Source organism: Ixodes scapularis, unplaced genomic scaffold, assembly GCF_016920785.2.
Source record: "Ixodes scapularis isolate PalLabHiFi unplaced genomic scaffold, ASM1692078v2 PGA_scaffold0__279_contigs__length_252992795, whole genome shotgun sequence".
NCBI lineage: Eukaryota > Metazoa > Arthropoda > Arachnida > Ixodida > Ixodidae > Ixodes > Ixodes scapularis.
In genome coordinates, this window is record NW_024609835.1 from 107,826,067 (window position 1) to 107,841,713 (window position 15,647).

The following is a 15,647-nucleotide window of genomic DNA, read 5'->3' on the forward strand; positions in this document are numbered from 1 at the left end:
AGCGGTGGCGGATAGCACTTATGTTGATGAAATGTTTTGCTTCCGCATATCTGGAAAGCATCGGGCAGCTGTCAACTATCTAGTGAAGAGCCGAAGCAAGACGGTAATGTTGGTGGTACGAAACTGAATAGTACTTTTTGTTAAATATTTATTTATTTGCTTGTCTGCTCGGCAGTGCCGCCTGTACCTGGACAATACCTTGGAAGATAATGCAAATACGGAGACAAAGCTGTACAGTGGTTATACTCTGCATCTGCATAACGTGATGTCCCGGTAACCATGCACGCTTTGTTACAGAGAGATTTGTTTCGCTACCTGCTAGGCATCACTGAGGTGCTTTAACTGTGTGCCTTTATTTTGAGCTAATAGAATGTACTGCACCTAAAACAAGCAGTTGTGGAGGAGCGCCGTTTAGTGACTCCATTCGATCGTCGTCTGAAAGATGCTAAAGGCTACCGCACGATTCAGTGAAGCTTGTTGACCTATGCTTTGAACAGCCGCTTTTCTTTGTTAGGCTGTAAACCAGGCAGAACGTAAAATTATTATTGTGAAAACGGCAGTGTTGTGACAAGCACGAAAACTTGTCTATAATACTCTGAACATGCTGGCCGCCCAAGCGACCGACTTGCTGACTGACCGGCTCGGCTTTGTCATTGGCAAAGGCGGAACAAGCAAATGCTAGAGCATGCAGTCAAGTTCGGTGAATTGCGTATTTCTAAAAACAAATTTGCTAAAAGGTTGTTTGTCGCCATTTTCTCTGAAAGGGCAACTCCGGCCAAAACTCAAAATGAAATAAATTACTGGTATCGCTGTAGTGACACAAAATACGACCCCAGCCAAAATATTACGTCCGTGGGACGCCGCATTCTCAACTAATGCCGATAATAAAAATGCGACCCGCCGCGAGCCGCTGCTCCTTAGCGGGCGGCCAGTGGGTTGCCGATCATTAAAGCAACATTGGGCCGTGACGTCAGTATCATTCTCTTTTTTTTCCTCCGGTCCAGGCGTTGCGCGGAGTGCACTTCTCTGAGCCGCCACCACCGCTACTTCGGCTTGTGATTGGCGTGTTTAGCCGTTGCTTTTATCTGTAGCCCATGTAGCTTCGGTATACCCTTTTGTTTATTTGCTTACGAGGACTCCAAGACTCGTTTTTGCAAGCATCGGTGCACCCAAGACTGCCCAGCTGTTCCTCGAAAGATGCCGAGTGCAACTTGTAGCGCTGTGGGATGCTCAAACAACCCGCTGCGCAGCACGGAGGTACTTTTTCACACGTTTCCAACAGACCGGAAATTGGAGAAGGTGTGGGTGAACGCTGTTCGGCAAGTGGACTTTGGACTTCGGCTTTTATGCCCCCGAGGAAAAGAATGAAAAAACAGACGCATACAGCCCAGCACACGTGTTTGGGCGCCGCGGCCCACGCCGGAGAGCCTCAAAGCTTTGTGTCTCGGACTGACCCGCCGCGCGAAAGCGAGAGGGCCCCCAGTACTGAACGTCACTAGCAGCGCGGCATAGATTAACGCCGCTCCATCCACGGAGCCCCGATGACAATTTAGGTCTAGCGACGAGTACGGAAGACCGCACACACGGCGATAGCCACCGAGTATGGCACCGAACGAGTTCACTTGTTTTGCAGTCGCTAGCTTTTGGGTATACAAGCGACGGGTACGGCATAGCGCACACACGGCGGCGGCCGCCGAGAACGGCACCGTACGAGCTCACGGGTTTTCCAGGCGCTAGCTTCTGGGTATACGCACTAACTCTTGCTACATATGCTAGATAACTACCACGTACACAGAATTAAAACAAAATCAGCTTACTTCCTATCTTTAGACGGCTAGCGCAACTGAGGTAGGTGCCACTCGGCCTGCGTACTCGTTGAACGAGAACGATCCCAACGTCACATTCACATAGCGGCTGATTTCCAGTGTTGTCCGGGCCTCGAGCGGCTAGTTTCGGTTTTGTTGGCCGCGCCCCAAACAAAACTATGGGGCGTCCATATCTTTTAAACTACACACAATAACGAGAAAAAAATTACACCTTGCAATTCAGGGACGCTGACTGCATTAAAAACAGTCATAATCCCAAACTCCAAAGTATGGACCGGAGTTGCCCTTTAACTGGGTGTTTTCTTGAAAGGAGTCAAGAAAAGGAGGGTTTCAAAACCGGTGCTTGGGAAAACAGATGCCTCCGCTCGGGCGGTACACACCAATGTTCTCGGATCTATCGGTTCAGAAGCTCCACGGAAGAGCAGTGTTAAAAAAAATGAGACGTTTACAATTCTCTGTCATGCGAAAGTAGAACGCAGCACTTGACGAGGAGGGGAGGGTTTACCTCTCCCTTCCCTCCAATTTAGCAGAAAATGTTAGCTAAATTTCCTGCCCAATTTAGTGGGTTAAGTTTCCCCGCTAAATTTGGCGGGGAAATTGACGTCAGGTGACCCAACACATATTTAGCGGGGGAAAATGACGTCAGATGACTAACACCCATGAACAAATTCAGTTTCTCCGCTAGACTTAGCGGGAAAATTGGCGTCACGTGACTTCAACAGCAATTCAATTTCCCGCTAAATTTAGCGAGGTAGTTACATAGATGGCGACACCGCTAAATGCGGAAACAGGTGCCCAAGAGCTATAAGAACCACAATAAAATCACTTTCCACTGCAGGTAATGTGCATCGAACATTCCACCGGATCTGTCCAATCTGTCCATAGGGTGCGCTGATAGTGTGGCAGGCGCCACTGAGCGGACGCACTGCAAAAAGGCGTCTGGCGTTTTCAGAAGCTTGTCAACTGACCTAAATGTGACAATGTTTGTACATGTATTGCTACCATTGCCCAGCGGGACCGAATATGGTTGGAGATCTGTGTTTCCTGCAAAAATGTTTTTACAATGTTTGCACTTTGGTCAATGCAAGCACATCTTTTTTTTCACTAATATTGACTAACAACATTGTAGCAATCAATCCAGTTGACACCGAAATGTTATAAGCAATAAAGAAATTGAAACCAGGCTGTTCTGCGAGTGCAGATTTTTATATCTTGTTTTATTGTTAAGGGCGGCACCGATTTGTTTGTCCCTTTATTCAAGCATGCATTTCATCTCCGAGAAATCATGATCTTCCATTGTGCTGGAAGAGGTCTCGTAGTACAAGTATAGGACGCTGGTGACATGTATAGGGTAGACAGTCATTGCCTCATTTCCTTACTGTATGTTCGTTTGAAAGTGTCTAGATAGTTATACACAGACATGGGTCGTTTTACTCCAGTTAAAAAGCGGCACTAATCAATGCAATGTTTTTTCGAAGGTTGCTCAGGAAAAACTATTTTATGTAAATTTGAATACACAGCACCATTTGTTTTTGACGGAAGCAAGTTCATATAATTTATTTTGATTTATAACATGCTTTTGATAAGATCAACCACAAATTGGTTTCGTAAAAACCTTTATTGCATGGCGTAGCATTGCCACTTTTAAAAGTCGCTCACGAGGTGAGGACGCTGAGAGAAATCTCAGTTCCCTGCCTCCAGCATAAGCTTCCTACCTTCGGCAATGCATAGAGGCTGGACATTTGTAAGACATTCCCATTCCGTTAATGACGATATCTAACATATCGCCCGAATCGTGTCTGGGTGTTCAGTAGACCATCACATGTTCTTGTACCAACTTGGAGTGTGCCTCGAGGACCAAATGTAAGACGAGAATGGCAGGGAGGAGCTTCCTACATTTGGCAATGCTTTGGCATCTTGCAAGCCTCAACAATCCACGCAGAGCGAAAGCATGAGAAAAGGTGACAAGTGCTCGCTGGAGGTTGGGCATTAAGAGATGCCCTGCATTTCTCATATTGTCAGCGACTATTAGTACCGAGATGTTCTGGCGATATCCTTTTTCGTTTGCGACATCACGGGCAGTTTGATACTTCAGCCCCATGTTCCAGGTAAGAAAAAGAAAAGCCTTTCATGCGAGGCTTGTCAAAATACTAGGTGCCAGAAAATATCTGCCATCTACTTTGTCTTTATTAAGAATCCTATGTTCTGCGACCGAATTGAAAAGCACTGCAAAAGAGCCCACATACTCACCTGATCTCGCCACACCAGTCTCCCCCTGCACAATAAGTTCTGTCTGCTATGGTCACCTAATGTCAATAGATGCACATTCCAATGCAGCAACTGAAGCTAGCTACAGCCACACTGTCTTCCAAATGCAGTCTGTTACTAATGCAACCGTAGATTGGGCTACAAGCCAGGCTTCCAAACAGGCTGCAGGTCATCCCTCGCTTTGGCGAGGGGGTGACCATGTGGTCAGCTGCTGCAGTTACCCAAAAGTTTTCATACCTACAGTAAATCAAGAAATAATCAAAAGTTGAAAACTATCTGCTATAAGACAGTGGCATATAACGAAGCCTTAGCATATAGTTTGAGCATTGAGGAAATATATTTTTCAGCACATTGGTGGTGCAAATTCTCTATTTTGAAGTAGAGTGCAGCACAATAGGGTAAGCACTTTGGTACAGTGATTGCATCAGAGTGATGGTGAACCCCAGTCACATCCGAGCTAGCAGAGCAGACCCCTGCCAATGGTTTCATGCCATCCTTTTTATTTAGTTCTGAAATTCTATAGTCAGTTACAGGTCAAGAAGGTAGCGGCAAATGCCCCTCAAAGGGAATCACATATCCCTCCGCCACCTCCGCATCCAATAGCGTCCCACCGTTTCCGTGACGTCGCGGACAACGCGCGAGGAGGGTCTTGCCTTTCTGTAAATATTTGCTTTTTTTTTCGAATCTGACTTAGCATTGTGGAATCCACGAGAGGGAGATTAGAGTTCTCCCCCACCGACGGAAACAAATACGACTTTCGGGGATTAGCTTCCCCCCCCGATGGATACAAAGGCTGCTTTCAGGGGCTCGGTTCCCTCTCCGATGAATACAAAGGTCGCTTTCTTAAAGAGTGGGATCGGGGACAGGTTGGAATCCATTGAACCGGAACAAGGAGTGTTTCCAGTGAACTCTTCTTTCGACTGCGGAGAGATTTGAAACGGGCGCATCACACTTGTGGGAGGAGCTTCTCCTACCTTCTTGACTTGTAACCGACTATAGATCTTTTCGCCCTCCGTTGCATAGGTGCTGCCATCTTGGAATCACATGACACAGCCACCATAAAGTGGCTTGCAATTGTCGCTCCTCTCTCCCCTCCGCTCCTAGGCAAAGGCATATTGTTTTTGATGCATTTTATTGCAATTGTTCTGCTTTGTGAAGTGTCTCACACTTATTTTTACTACCTAACTGCATGCCATCATTATGTGCACAACTTGCGCACCTTATTTTATAACAGGTTACGACTATTTGCTCTATCGGCATACCAGTGATCCGAAGAGAGAGCAGGGAAAAAAAGCAGACGATATGCTATGTTTTTTTTTCTTTTTGCTTTGCGGCAATGCGATAGAGTTATTTAAAGGCTTGCCGACTTTAGCAAGGAGGGAAGTCAAAGGACTCACTGGCGAGGTGTCCCGAGGCGCCGAGGTTTGTTTGCTAAGAACCGAGAGGGTAAGCGTGTCAGTGTCCGCAAGTTCCCTCCCTTTTTCCCTCCTTTCGTGTGCGGCGAGTCCCCTCACTCTTTAACGGCGTCGGTGGGTTGGCGCAGTTAACGTCGTCTGCTTTACGTCTGCTAGTCCAAGCGATGGCTGCTTTACCTTTCCTGCATCTGTCGGAGATTCGCCGCTTTTTTACCGGCGGGTCACCGTTGCCCCGGGAAACAAGGAGATAAGAGGAAGAAATTGACCTCTTAATCTAAAATTGAGGTCAGCGATCAAAGTATAATACGAGAAGGGTTCACAAAAGTCACGCGGGCATATTCCATTCAGCACGCCAGCCGGTCGTGGGCAGACGGTCGCCGAGTGCCTACTAGGCCTAACTGCCCAGCTCGTTTGGTCGCGTTCGGTGGAATCGTGGCCGTTGGAGCTTTTCCCGGATGTTTGTGGATCCAGCGTTCTTGTTCGTCGTGGTCTGTTTCAAGTACTTTTTACTTTTTTCTTGCTGCTTGAAGTCGGGAGGCGTCAGAAGTGCACGTAGAAAAATAAACGTCTGTGGGTCTTCGCGACCGCGACGCTGTCGGCCATGCTGATTTGATTGTAAGAAGTGCGCAAGACAGCTTCGGAGCTGCCGTAGGATTTTGTCGTAACCTGCACAAAACTTACGAAAATTTCGTTTCGTGAACACGAATTTGTTCTTAAGTTTTGTCTTACGCACATTTTTGGCGTAAGATCGTTATGTGAATCTGGCCTCTGCACTTCCGAAAGTCGCAGGAAAGGTAAGACAGACGCAGACGACGTTGCGAGCAGGCGACGCTCAGATAGGGGGTCGCGATCAGCCAATCAGGGCTCGGCGTTCTGACGTCACCGCTACCCCCTGCGCAAGAGGCAGACGAACTTGCCCTCGGCATACAGTACATATCCAGGAAGAGGAGATCGTAATTGAACTTGGCAGCTTACAGAATAGGTTTGTTTCTATTCCTTTATTTTACCCTCAGAGCCAGGGGCTTTACACAGTGCAATTGTAAATGCAACCATAGGAAACAAACATGTTAAACAATGGTGTGAGCAGGTTATACAATAGTGGTTAAAATGCAAGACCAAAATATATGAAACTTAAAGGACACATCGTAGGAAATTGCATACTGCCGCCGATACGCCAGATCCCATGTGGTCCGTCAAACAACCAGAGTCCAGCCTGGTTCTTCCACGGGAGCGGGTATTCCGCTCCCTTTTACTTGTTCCTAAAACAACGCTCAAAAACACTCAATCTAAACTGCAAAGACATGCGACATTACACCGATATTCGCACGTAAAGCCAAAGCTTAACACTAGGAGGGCCCCCAGGCCTCGTCTCCCACGATTACCCGAGATCCGGTCGCACACACTTGCCTGTTCTCGGCACCGCCCAGTCCCCAGAGGCCCCTCCCCCCGGTCCCCCGTCAATATATCGATGGGCAAAGAGATTTCTTCTCGCCCGCGCTGGGGCACCGGTGATGCGCTCTAAAAATCACTTTTATCTGTTTACTCTGCTCACCTTCTGTGATGCGACACGCCATCACATTCTACTCCGTTTCACCTTGTGTTTTACCGCAGCCGACGATACGAGCCACCGCAGCCAATCCAACTCTTTGTCGCTGCCAGATGACACTGTGCTCCACGTGCCGTTGCACCCAACGGACAGGCCACGTGAGACACCTTCAGCACTGAATTGGCTCCGATGGCTCGCAGCATTCAGAGTAAAGTGCGGTATTGCATTTTGTGCTTTAGTAACTCGCCACTGCCGAGCTGCTATGCCAGGAGCACTCAGCAGACGCCACCAACTCTGCCGCCCCTAAGCTCCGTTCACCCCTACGTTGACAGGGCGGTAGGAGCCATGTGGTTGGTGGGCCAAGCTTTTATTGCCTCATGTCCGACCTGCACATCTGTATGAGAAAGGGGCATGATAAGTGATGCAAGACTGACAATCGGCTGGTTCACCGAGCATGTAGCCTCCAGTGCCCTGTCAGTTAAGGGGTGAATGAAGTCTAAAGTTGGTATATAACAGCCGTCTACTGTCCCACTTTCAGGCACGCCACCCATGACCAGTCCAGTCGTTGATCTTTAAGCAAGGTTAAGCAATGACTGCCTCGTGCCACCACACATGAAGGTGTCCACGGAACAAAGCCGCATTTGTGTCTACTCGCACCTTTGAGAAAATTGGTTCTGCCATAACCCACACCTCGTCGGGGTAGAAAACTTTCGGGCCCTTTATTTCCTGTGTTGTACAATACCCCAAGAGGTCCTCTGTTGAAACGGGACTATCTTGACCCCCTTGGTCAGAGGCGAGGCCCCTTGCCACCATTCAGCGCCGTCTACTCATTCAAAGATGTTGCTTCTTTCGACAAAATGCCTGTGGCGACAGCTGGAGCTAGTGAAAAAGCGGACACCATAGCTCTTCCCAAAGCACCCTGTTCTTCCTCAAGAGCGGCTAGTTCACCCAGGAACAGTGCAATGGTGCTTGGTGGTCTGTGATCGCAAACCACCGGTCATAGCCCCACCAACGGCGGCGGCGGCGCCACCCCCCACCTAGAGTTCCTGTATAGCTACCTACAGTAGCAGAGTTGCGCATTCAGCCTCGGCGCGTGGCCATAGCGCCGGCTTTCCCGCACGAGCTGGATGCTTTGCTCCTCACGTGACTAAATTTGGCGAATAGCGGCGCCGCGCATGGAAAACAGGAGAGGAGGAAAAGGAGGCGGAAAGAAGGGAAACATACGCCGGGGCAAGAGAAACGTCGGCGGAGTGACCGTAAAGGTGGCTTTCTTGCACGCCACCGGATGCTTTGCTCCTCACGTGATGGATCTCGGCGAATAGCGGCGTGGCGGCACGGGGAAAACAAATGTGCAACTCTGGCTCCCGTAGGGAGCCTATACAGGAACTCTACCCCCACCCACTGACGTCACTCAGGTGACAAGCATTTCACTCGCATGACGTGACTCCAAGCCATACTCACTATGGCTGGCGACAACGCATAAAAGGCATGCGCTGGCCCTTTGACCCACGCAAAGTGCAGCGCAGGAAGTGGAACGGCATCGGTGACCCAGTCGCTGCAGTTACCCAGAACTGTTTTACTGCTGTCTCGGCGAAGGTGCAGGCCCGCTGTTTGATGCACGTAGGTAGAAGTCATCAGCCGCAAGCATCGAACACCTGGGGTGGAAAATTTTGCACCCAACAAAACAATAACCATGAGAAGAGTGGTCTAGCCGGTGAATTGCAAAAACATAAAAAGCAGGCACATAAAGAAGTATTTCTGTTACCTCGTCTCATGCTCAAGCATTGTTTTGGATAGTATACATCAATAATGCCTGTCTCGCAGCGGCTTTCTGAACAAAATGTAGTAGAAAATACAACCAGTTGAATACCAAAGGAGAAGTAGAACAAAGAGGCACTTATTTGTTGTCACTTTAACATGCACGCTATGGAAGAGCACAACTCTTCGCCATTAACCTGTAGCAGAATCGCTTAGCAGTTCTGCTGCAGGTGTGAATGTACCACGAGGCAGAATACAGTATTTGTGCAGAAAACACCATCGCAGGCCTACCTGGACGAACAGCAACATATTTACCCGCCACAAATTCAACGCGCCGTGAGGGCCATTCGCGAAGCCTGATCTGTTTGTAAATCCCTTCTTTCGACAGAACGCTTTTGTGACTGCACGAGCTCGTCAAAAGCTGACATTCCCAACATGCAAATGCGGCGCAGGCGGCACTTGGGAGCCACATGCCACTCCCGTTGATTATCTCTATTATCTTCTTCTTTGTCCCCGACGCTACGTGAGGTAGCCAAGCGCTATCAAATTCCACCACAGCGGTGTCGAATCGACGGTCGAACGCCACCAGTAGGTAAATTCCACTCACCTTTTACTTTCCGAACAAGCGTCCCACGGGCCTCCATGTGGCGAGACGGGGCCTGTTGCTGGCTTGCATGAATGCGCTGTGGACTTCATTGCCGACGCTCGTTCCCAAGCATTGAATATCACGACCAACTCCACTCGGCAATACCGCGGCACATAACACGACAATGTATAATACAAGAATGACCGCTGGAACCACTGATATGGAACCGACGCGACCGCTCCGAAGAGCGCCCAACAAACACTTGGAGGAACGAAAAGTAAACACAAGAAGTAAAATTGAAAGAAGCAAAAACAAACAAAACAAAAATTTTCGTCACTTCCTGTTTGTGTTGTTTTGCTTGTTTTTGCTTTTTTTCTCAGCCAATAGGCGTTGCAACCTTACTGCGGCGAAACGCTCGTGTTCCCTGAGCCGATCGTTCCACCGGAACACCGCCAGACGGTTCGCTTCGACGGTATTTCTTGACAGTTAAAAACACTTTTTTTTTTTTAAGACTAACAAGGCAGGGCGAGGGGTCAATGACGGTCGGTACCTCGTACATGTCCATGCTGGTTTTCTTTCCGAGGTAGGGGGCGGCGCGCTTGTCTGCAAAAGGGCCGGCTCTCGGCGTCGTCTGCTCGTTCGTTGGCGGCAGTTGGCGTCGCGACCGCTTGCGCCATCTCTTGTCTTCCGTGCGAAACGGCGCCGTGTTGTTTGCAGACCGGTGGCGTCGCTGCGTTTCCATAGGGGCTAAGCCTTTTTCCTTCTTTACTTTTTCCTCAGGTAAGTTCGCTCTTCGCTAATTTTACAAAAAAAAAAAATGCACCATCTGTGGGCAACGCTGCACAAAGTCGTAGCGCGATGGTTAAAAGGCAACTCCGGTCCATACTTTCGATTTTGGAATTATGACTGTTTTTAGTGCAGTCAGCGACCCTGAATTGCAAGGTGTAATTTTTTCTCGTTATTGTGCCTATTTTTAAAGATATCGACGCCTGAAAGTTTTGTTTGGGGCGCGGCCAACAAAACCGAAACTAGCCGCTCGAGGCCCCGGCAACACTGGAAATCAGCCGCTATGTGAACGTGACGTCACGATCGTTCTCGCTCAACGGATGGATGGATGGATGGATGGATGAATGCGGCTGAGCCCTTTGGATCGAGCGGTAGCTTATGCCACCTAGCCATTTTGTTTTACCATTTAAGCTTAGAATATTTAAATGTGAAATCTATATTCACTCCGCACTGCAAAGAAAGTGGGGCTATAAAACCCCCTTGCCATCAGTTAATAAGAAAGTACCTAGTTTTCCCTCGCTTTCTGCCACCATTCACTTAATCTTTGCTTGGTAATCTCAACAGTCTTGAAATCCACTCTCCCTTCACTGTCTCTAAAACCCAAAGACTTTATTAAATCCATGTTGTCTTCGGTAGGCATAGGGTACGAAGCCCTTTACAGTAGATTATCAAGTGCTCAGCCGTCTCGTCCTCCTCTCCACAAGCAGTGCACACTGTATCCATTTCCTGGTACCTCGCTCTGTATGTTCTGGTTCGCAGAACACCCGTCCTCGCCTCAAACAACACCGTATCGCCTGTTGTTTGAGGCGATACGGTGTTACGGTGATACGGCCCGCGGCTATCCGCGGGCGGACCTCGGCCCGCGGATACCCGCGGGCGGGCGAGGTCCGGCTACGCCGAATCACAACCGGCTGTGCATGGACACCGTATCGCCTGGCCCGCTTCGGGCTACGTTCGCCAGAGTATGCAATATGCGACCGGTGTAGTTCGACCCCTACATCGCCACCTCAAGCCAATCAAACCGCTGGGCTAATCCCCGATACTTCCAGTAACACCCAGTCCTCAGTGCATCTCGCCACCCTGAGCCACCTGTTCTGGGAGTGTTCGCAAGGCGAAAGGAGAGGGACATAGCACTCGCGCAGCTCGGTCCACTACCAGAAATGACGTTCGAGGCCTGGACGGCACCGACAGGCCCCACAGACGTCAAGAGGCGGGTCTTCAACTCACTCTTGGCTTACGTGAGGACGGCCGGTCTGGCCGGCCTTCTGCAAGCCCTCTCCCCCTCCTCCCCTCGCACCCCTTCTCCCATTCCTGCATCCTTATTCCCTTCCCCTTCACGACAAGGCATGAAACCGGTCGCGTCGTACCCCTTCTAAATATGAATAAAACGTATCCAACAACAACAACAACCTCAAACAACAATGAGCTTCCCCTAGAATTGTCATAAATGCTTTCTTTGGCAATAACTGCTTTGTTTAATCTATAGCTTTCCAGAGCCGTCATTGTCTGCATTCCGTCTAGCCACCGATCTCTTTCTGTGGCCTTAACTTTCTTCTTAACTGAGACCTGCTCTAACTTTCCTCTTAGTTTCCTAGTGCGCTGTCTCCACTTTGTGTCTATGCTCCTCATGTATAAATAGCTGAAAACCTTTCGTGCCCATTGGTCCCCATCCATTTGCCTCAACCGATCCTCAAATTCTATCTTGCTCACCGCTTCCCTGCTCTCAAAAGACGCCCATCCCATGTCTCCTTGTACTCCCTGGTTTGGCGTTTTGCAATGTGCCCCCAAAGCCAGCCTACCTACTCCGCGCTGTTTTATCTTGCATGCACTTCGGATTTCATGCATAGCACTGTGTTTCCAAAAGTCAAGCCAGGGACCATGACCCCTTTCCAAATCTCTCTCACCACCTCATACCTGTTGTAATTCCAAAGTGCTCTATTTTTCATTACAGCTGCATTTCTGTTGCCCTTACCTATTATATACTTTTCATGCTCACTGAGATATTCTGCACCGTCACATATCCATACTCCTAGATACTTGTCTTTATTAGCTCTCTCAACTGTAATATTCTGTATTTTCAGCCTCTCAACTTCATCATTGTTAAAAATCATGATTGCTGATTTTTCACTACTGAATTCTAAACCTAATTCCTCTCCTTCCTTACCACAGATGCTCATTAATTTCTGCAACTCTGTCCTGTTGTTAGCCAGTAGTACAACATCATCCGGATACATCAATCCCGGTAAGGATTGCTGAATATTTTGGCCTAGCTTACTGTACGAATGGTCGAATCCAAGCCCACTCTTCTCTAGTCTATCCTCCAATCCTCTCAGATACAACATAAACAGCAAAGGCGATAACGGGCGGCCCTGCCTAAGGCCTCGTCTTATGTCTATTTTCCCCGTCGCCTTTCATTCACATGTTATAATCATCTTAATATCTTCGTAAATGTTCCTTAATAGAGCTGTTAGTCCTTCATCTAGGTTTAAGCTCTCCACTATGTCCTACAGGTTCCTTTGGTTCACATTGTCATAGGCACCCTTGATATCCAGAAATGCCAGCCAGAGCTCTCTGTTTTGTTTTTGCGCTATTTCTATACACTGTGTTAGAGAAAATATATTGTCCTCCAACCTTCTTTGTTTCCGAAACCCATTCTGTAACTCGCCCAGTGTGCCCTAGCAATCTACCCACTCCTCCAGTCTGTTCTTTATAATCTGCATTACCAACCTGTAAATAACTGGTGTCACGGTTATGGGACGATAATTCCTAATATCAGACTTATCTCCCTTTCCCTTATATATCATACTCATCCTACTCCATTCATCTGGAATATTTCCTTTTGATATCATAGTGCTCACTACCTCCCTTAGTTTTGCCTCACATTTAGGACCCAAATTCTTCACCAGCTTGATTGGGATCCCATCTGTGCCTGTCGATGTGCCACATAGGGACTCTTAGTTCCGCCTTTTCCCATTCTCTTTGTCCAAAATCTGCGATGTCACAAGCTGGACTGCTACTTCCTTCGGTTCTCCTATCTTTCACATGTACCCGTTCCCGAAATTTGTCCTCCATCACTGCTCCTATATATCGTATCGCATCATCTCCCTCTAATTGATCTCCCTGATGCGAGAGTATGAACCTCTGTCTAGCTTGCGTCGTTTCACCGAGTGAGTTCAAGTGCTCCCAAAACTCCTTAGCTGCGTTTCTATCTTTCTTGCTTACATTACTCATCCATTCCTCACCCTTTCTCTGAATGTTCGCATTGAACAAACTGGATGCCTCTCGGCGACATGCTATAAAAGTGTCCCATTTTCTCTTTACTTCCGTTTCTGAATCCCCACTGCGCTTGGAATACCTGTGTTCTCTAGTACGCAGGCCGAGCGCCACCTACCTCTGTTGCGCTAGCCGTCTAAAGATAGGAGGTAAGCTGATTTTGTTTTAATTCTGTATACGTGGTATGTAGTTATCGACCATATGTAGCAAAAGTTAGTGCGCATATCCAAAAGCTAGCGACTGGAAAACCCGTCAACTCGTACGGTGCCGTACTCGGCGGCCACCGCCGTGCGTGCGCTATGCCGTACTTGTCGCTTGTATACCCAAAAGCTAGCGACTGGAAAACAGGTGAACTCGTTCGGTGCAGCACTCGGCGGCTGTCGCCGTGTGTGTGGTCTTCCGTACTCGTCGCTAGGCCTAAATTGTTATCAGGGGTGCTATGTTGCGCTTTTTGCACTCCCAGAAGACTTGGAAGAAGGAAGTGACGTCAACGACTAGAGCAAATGCAGATTGGATGTTGACAGAAGAAAACAAAATCAACATCCAATCTGCATTTGCTGCGTTGTTGACGTCACTTCCCTCTCCCTAGTGTGCAAAAAGCGCAACGTAGCCCCCCTGGGCTCCGTGGATGGAGCGGCGTTGCTTTACGCCGCGCTGCCAGTGACGCACAGTACTGGGGGCCCTCTCGCTTTCGCGCTGCGGGTCAGTAGATACGAAGGTTTTAGGCTCCGGCGCGGGCCGCGGCGCCCGAACACACGTGTGCTGTGCTGAACACGACTGTTTTTCGTTCTTTTTTCCTCGGGTGCGTAAAAGCCGAAGTCCAAAGTCCACTCGTCGAACAGCGTTCACCCACACCTTATCCAATTTCCGGTCAGTCGGACACTTGTGAAAAAGCACCTCCGTGTTGCGCAGAGGGTTGTTTGAGCAGCCTACAGCGCTACAAGTTGCACTCGGCATCTTTCGAGGAACAGCTGGGCAGTCTAGGGCGCACCGAGTTGCTCGCTAAAACGAGTTTTAAAGGGGCACTGACAGATCAAAATCATTTTTTTTTTTATTATCTGAAACGATTGAAAACGATGCCGGGACATTACCCTCAAAATTTGAAATTTGGGAATTCAGTATTTGTGAAGTAAAAAAACAATTTCCGAATGCCGAATTCGAAGTTCCCGCGCGATCCGCGCCGGTGCCTTGGCGTCAAATCCGTCAAATATTGCGGAATCCTGAGAGTCCACTTTCCTTTCACGACTCCCTGCTGTTGCCATGGCGACCCAAAGCGAGGAGGAAAGGAGCGAGCACCGGCTTTGCGGCGGACCGGCTTTGAGCGGTGTCGCCTGTTTTCCGTTGGAAAACAGGCGACACCGCTCAAAGCCGTGGATCTGTGGATACAAATCCAGGAGACTAGGGTGCCTACATGTCTGTCTGTCTCAGGGTGAAGACATCCATTGTTGCCCTGAATGTGCCAGAGCGTGACACTCTTGCGCACTCGGTGCGCGACTTGGGCGGTAAAATGGCGTCTATGCATTAGCCAAAGCTACGCGCTCGAGCTGAGTGACACCGGATTGCGCGCACTTCAGAATGCATAAAAAAACGATAGGGCGGAAAAATGGCTGAGATGTCACCACTCAAGCAAAAACGCGCGTGTGTATGAAGGCACTCTACAGGAGACGGCACCACAACGAACTCCCGATTTTTGGTATTTCAAAAAGAAGGGCCGTGGTGCGTTCGCAATTGCGTTAAAAAACATGTTTTAGGATTGCCGTTATTAAATGTTATAAAGATGTCGCCTACACAGCTTCTAAATTGCATGATTCTTGACGTCACGAATCAAAAGAAGCGAGGAGGAAAGAGGCGGGAGAATCAAACGCCAAAAATAAAAAGGAGCGCACGCGCACAGGAAAATTTTTTTTCGCGATGCATGAACCAAGATTCCAGCAGCTTCCTCGGTCCCCACCTTTGATCCCTCGCCAAGGTCGATGCCTTGTCAAAGTCAAATTGATGTCCTGACGTCCATGTGTGGTCGACGAGTTCGGACTTGAAGCGGGGGTCCCGTGCGTGTTCTTTTAGTCTTGTTTTTCTTTTTCGTCCCGTCTCTCCAATGTAGGAAGCGTCACATTCCTTGCACTGCACCTGGTAGATCACGCCCCTTTCTGCCTCTGGCGGGGTCGGGTCATTTGGCTTGGAGATAACAT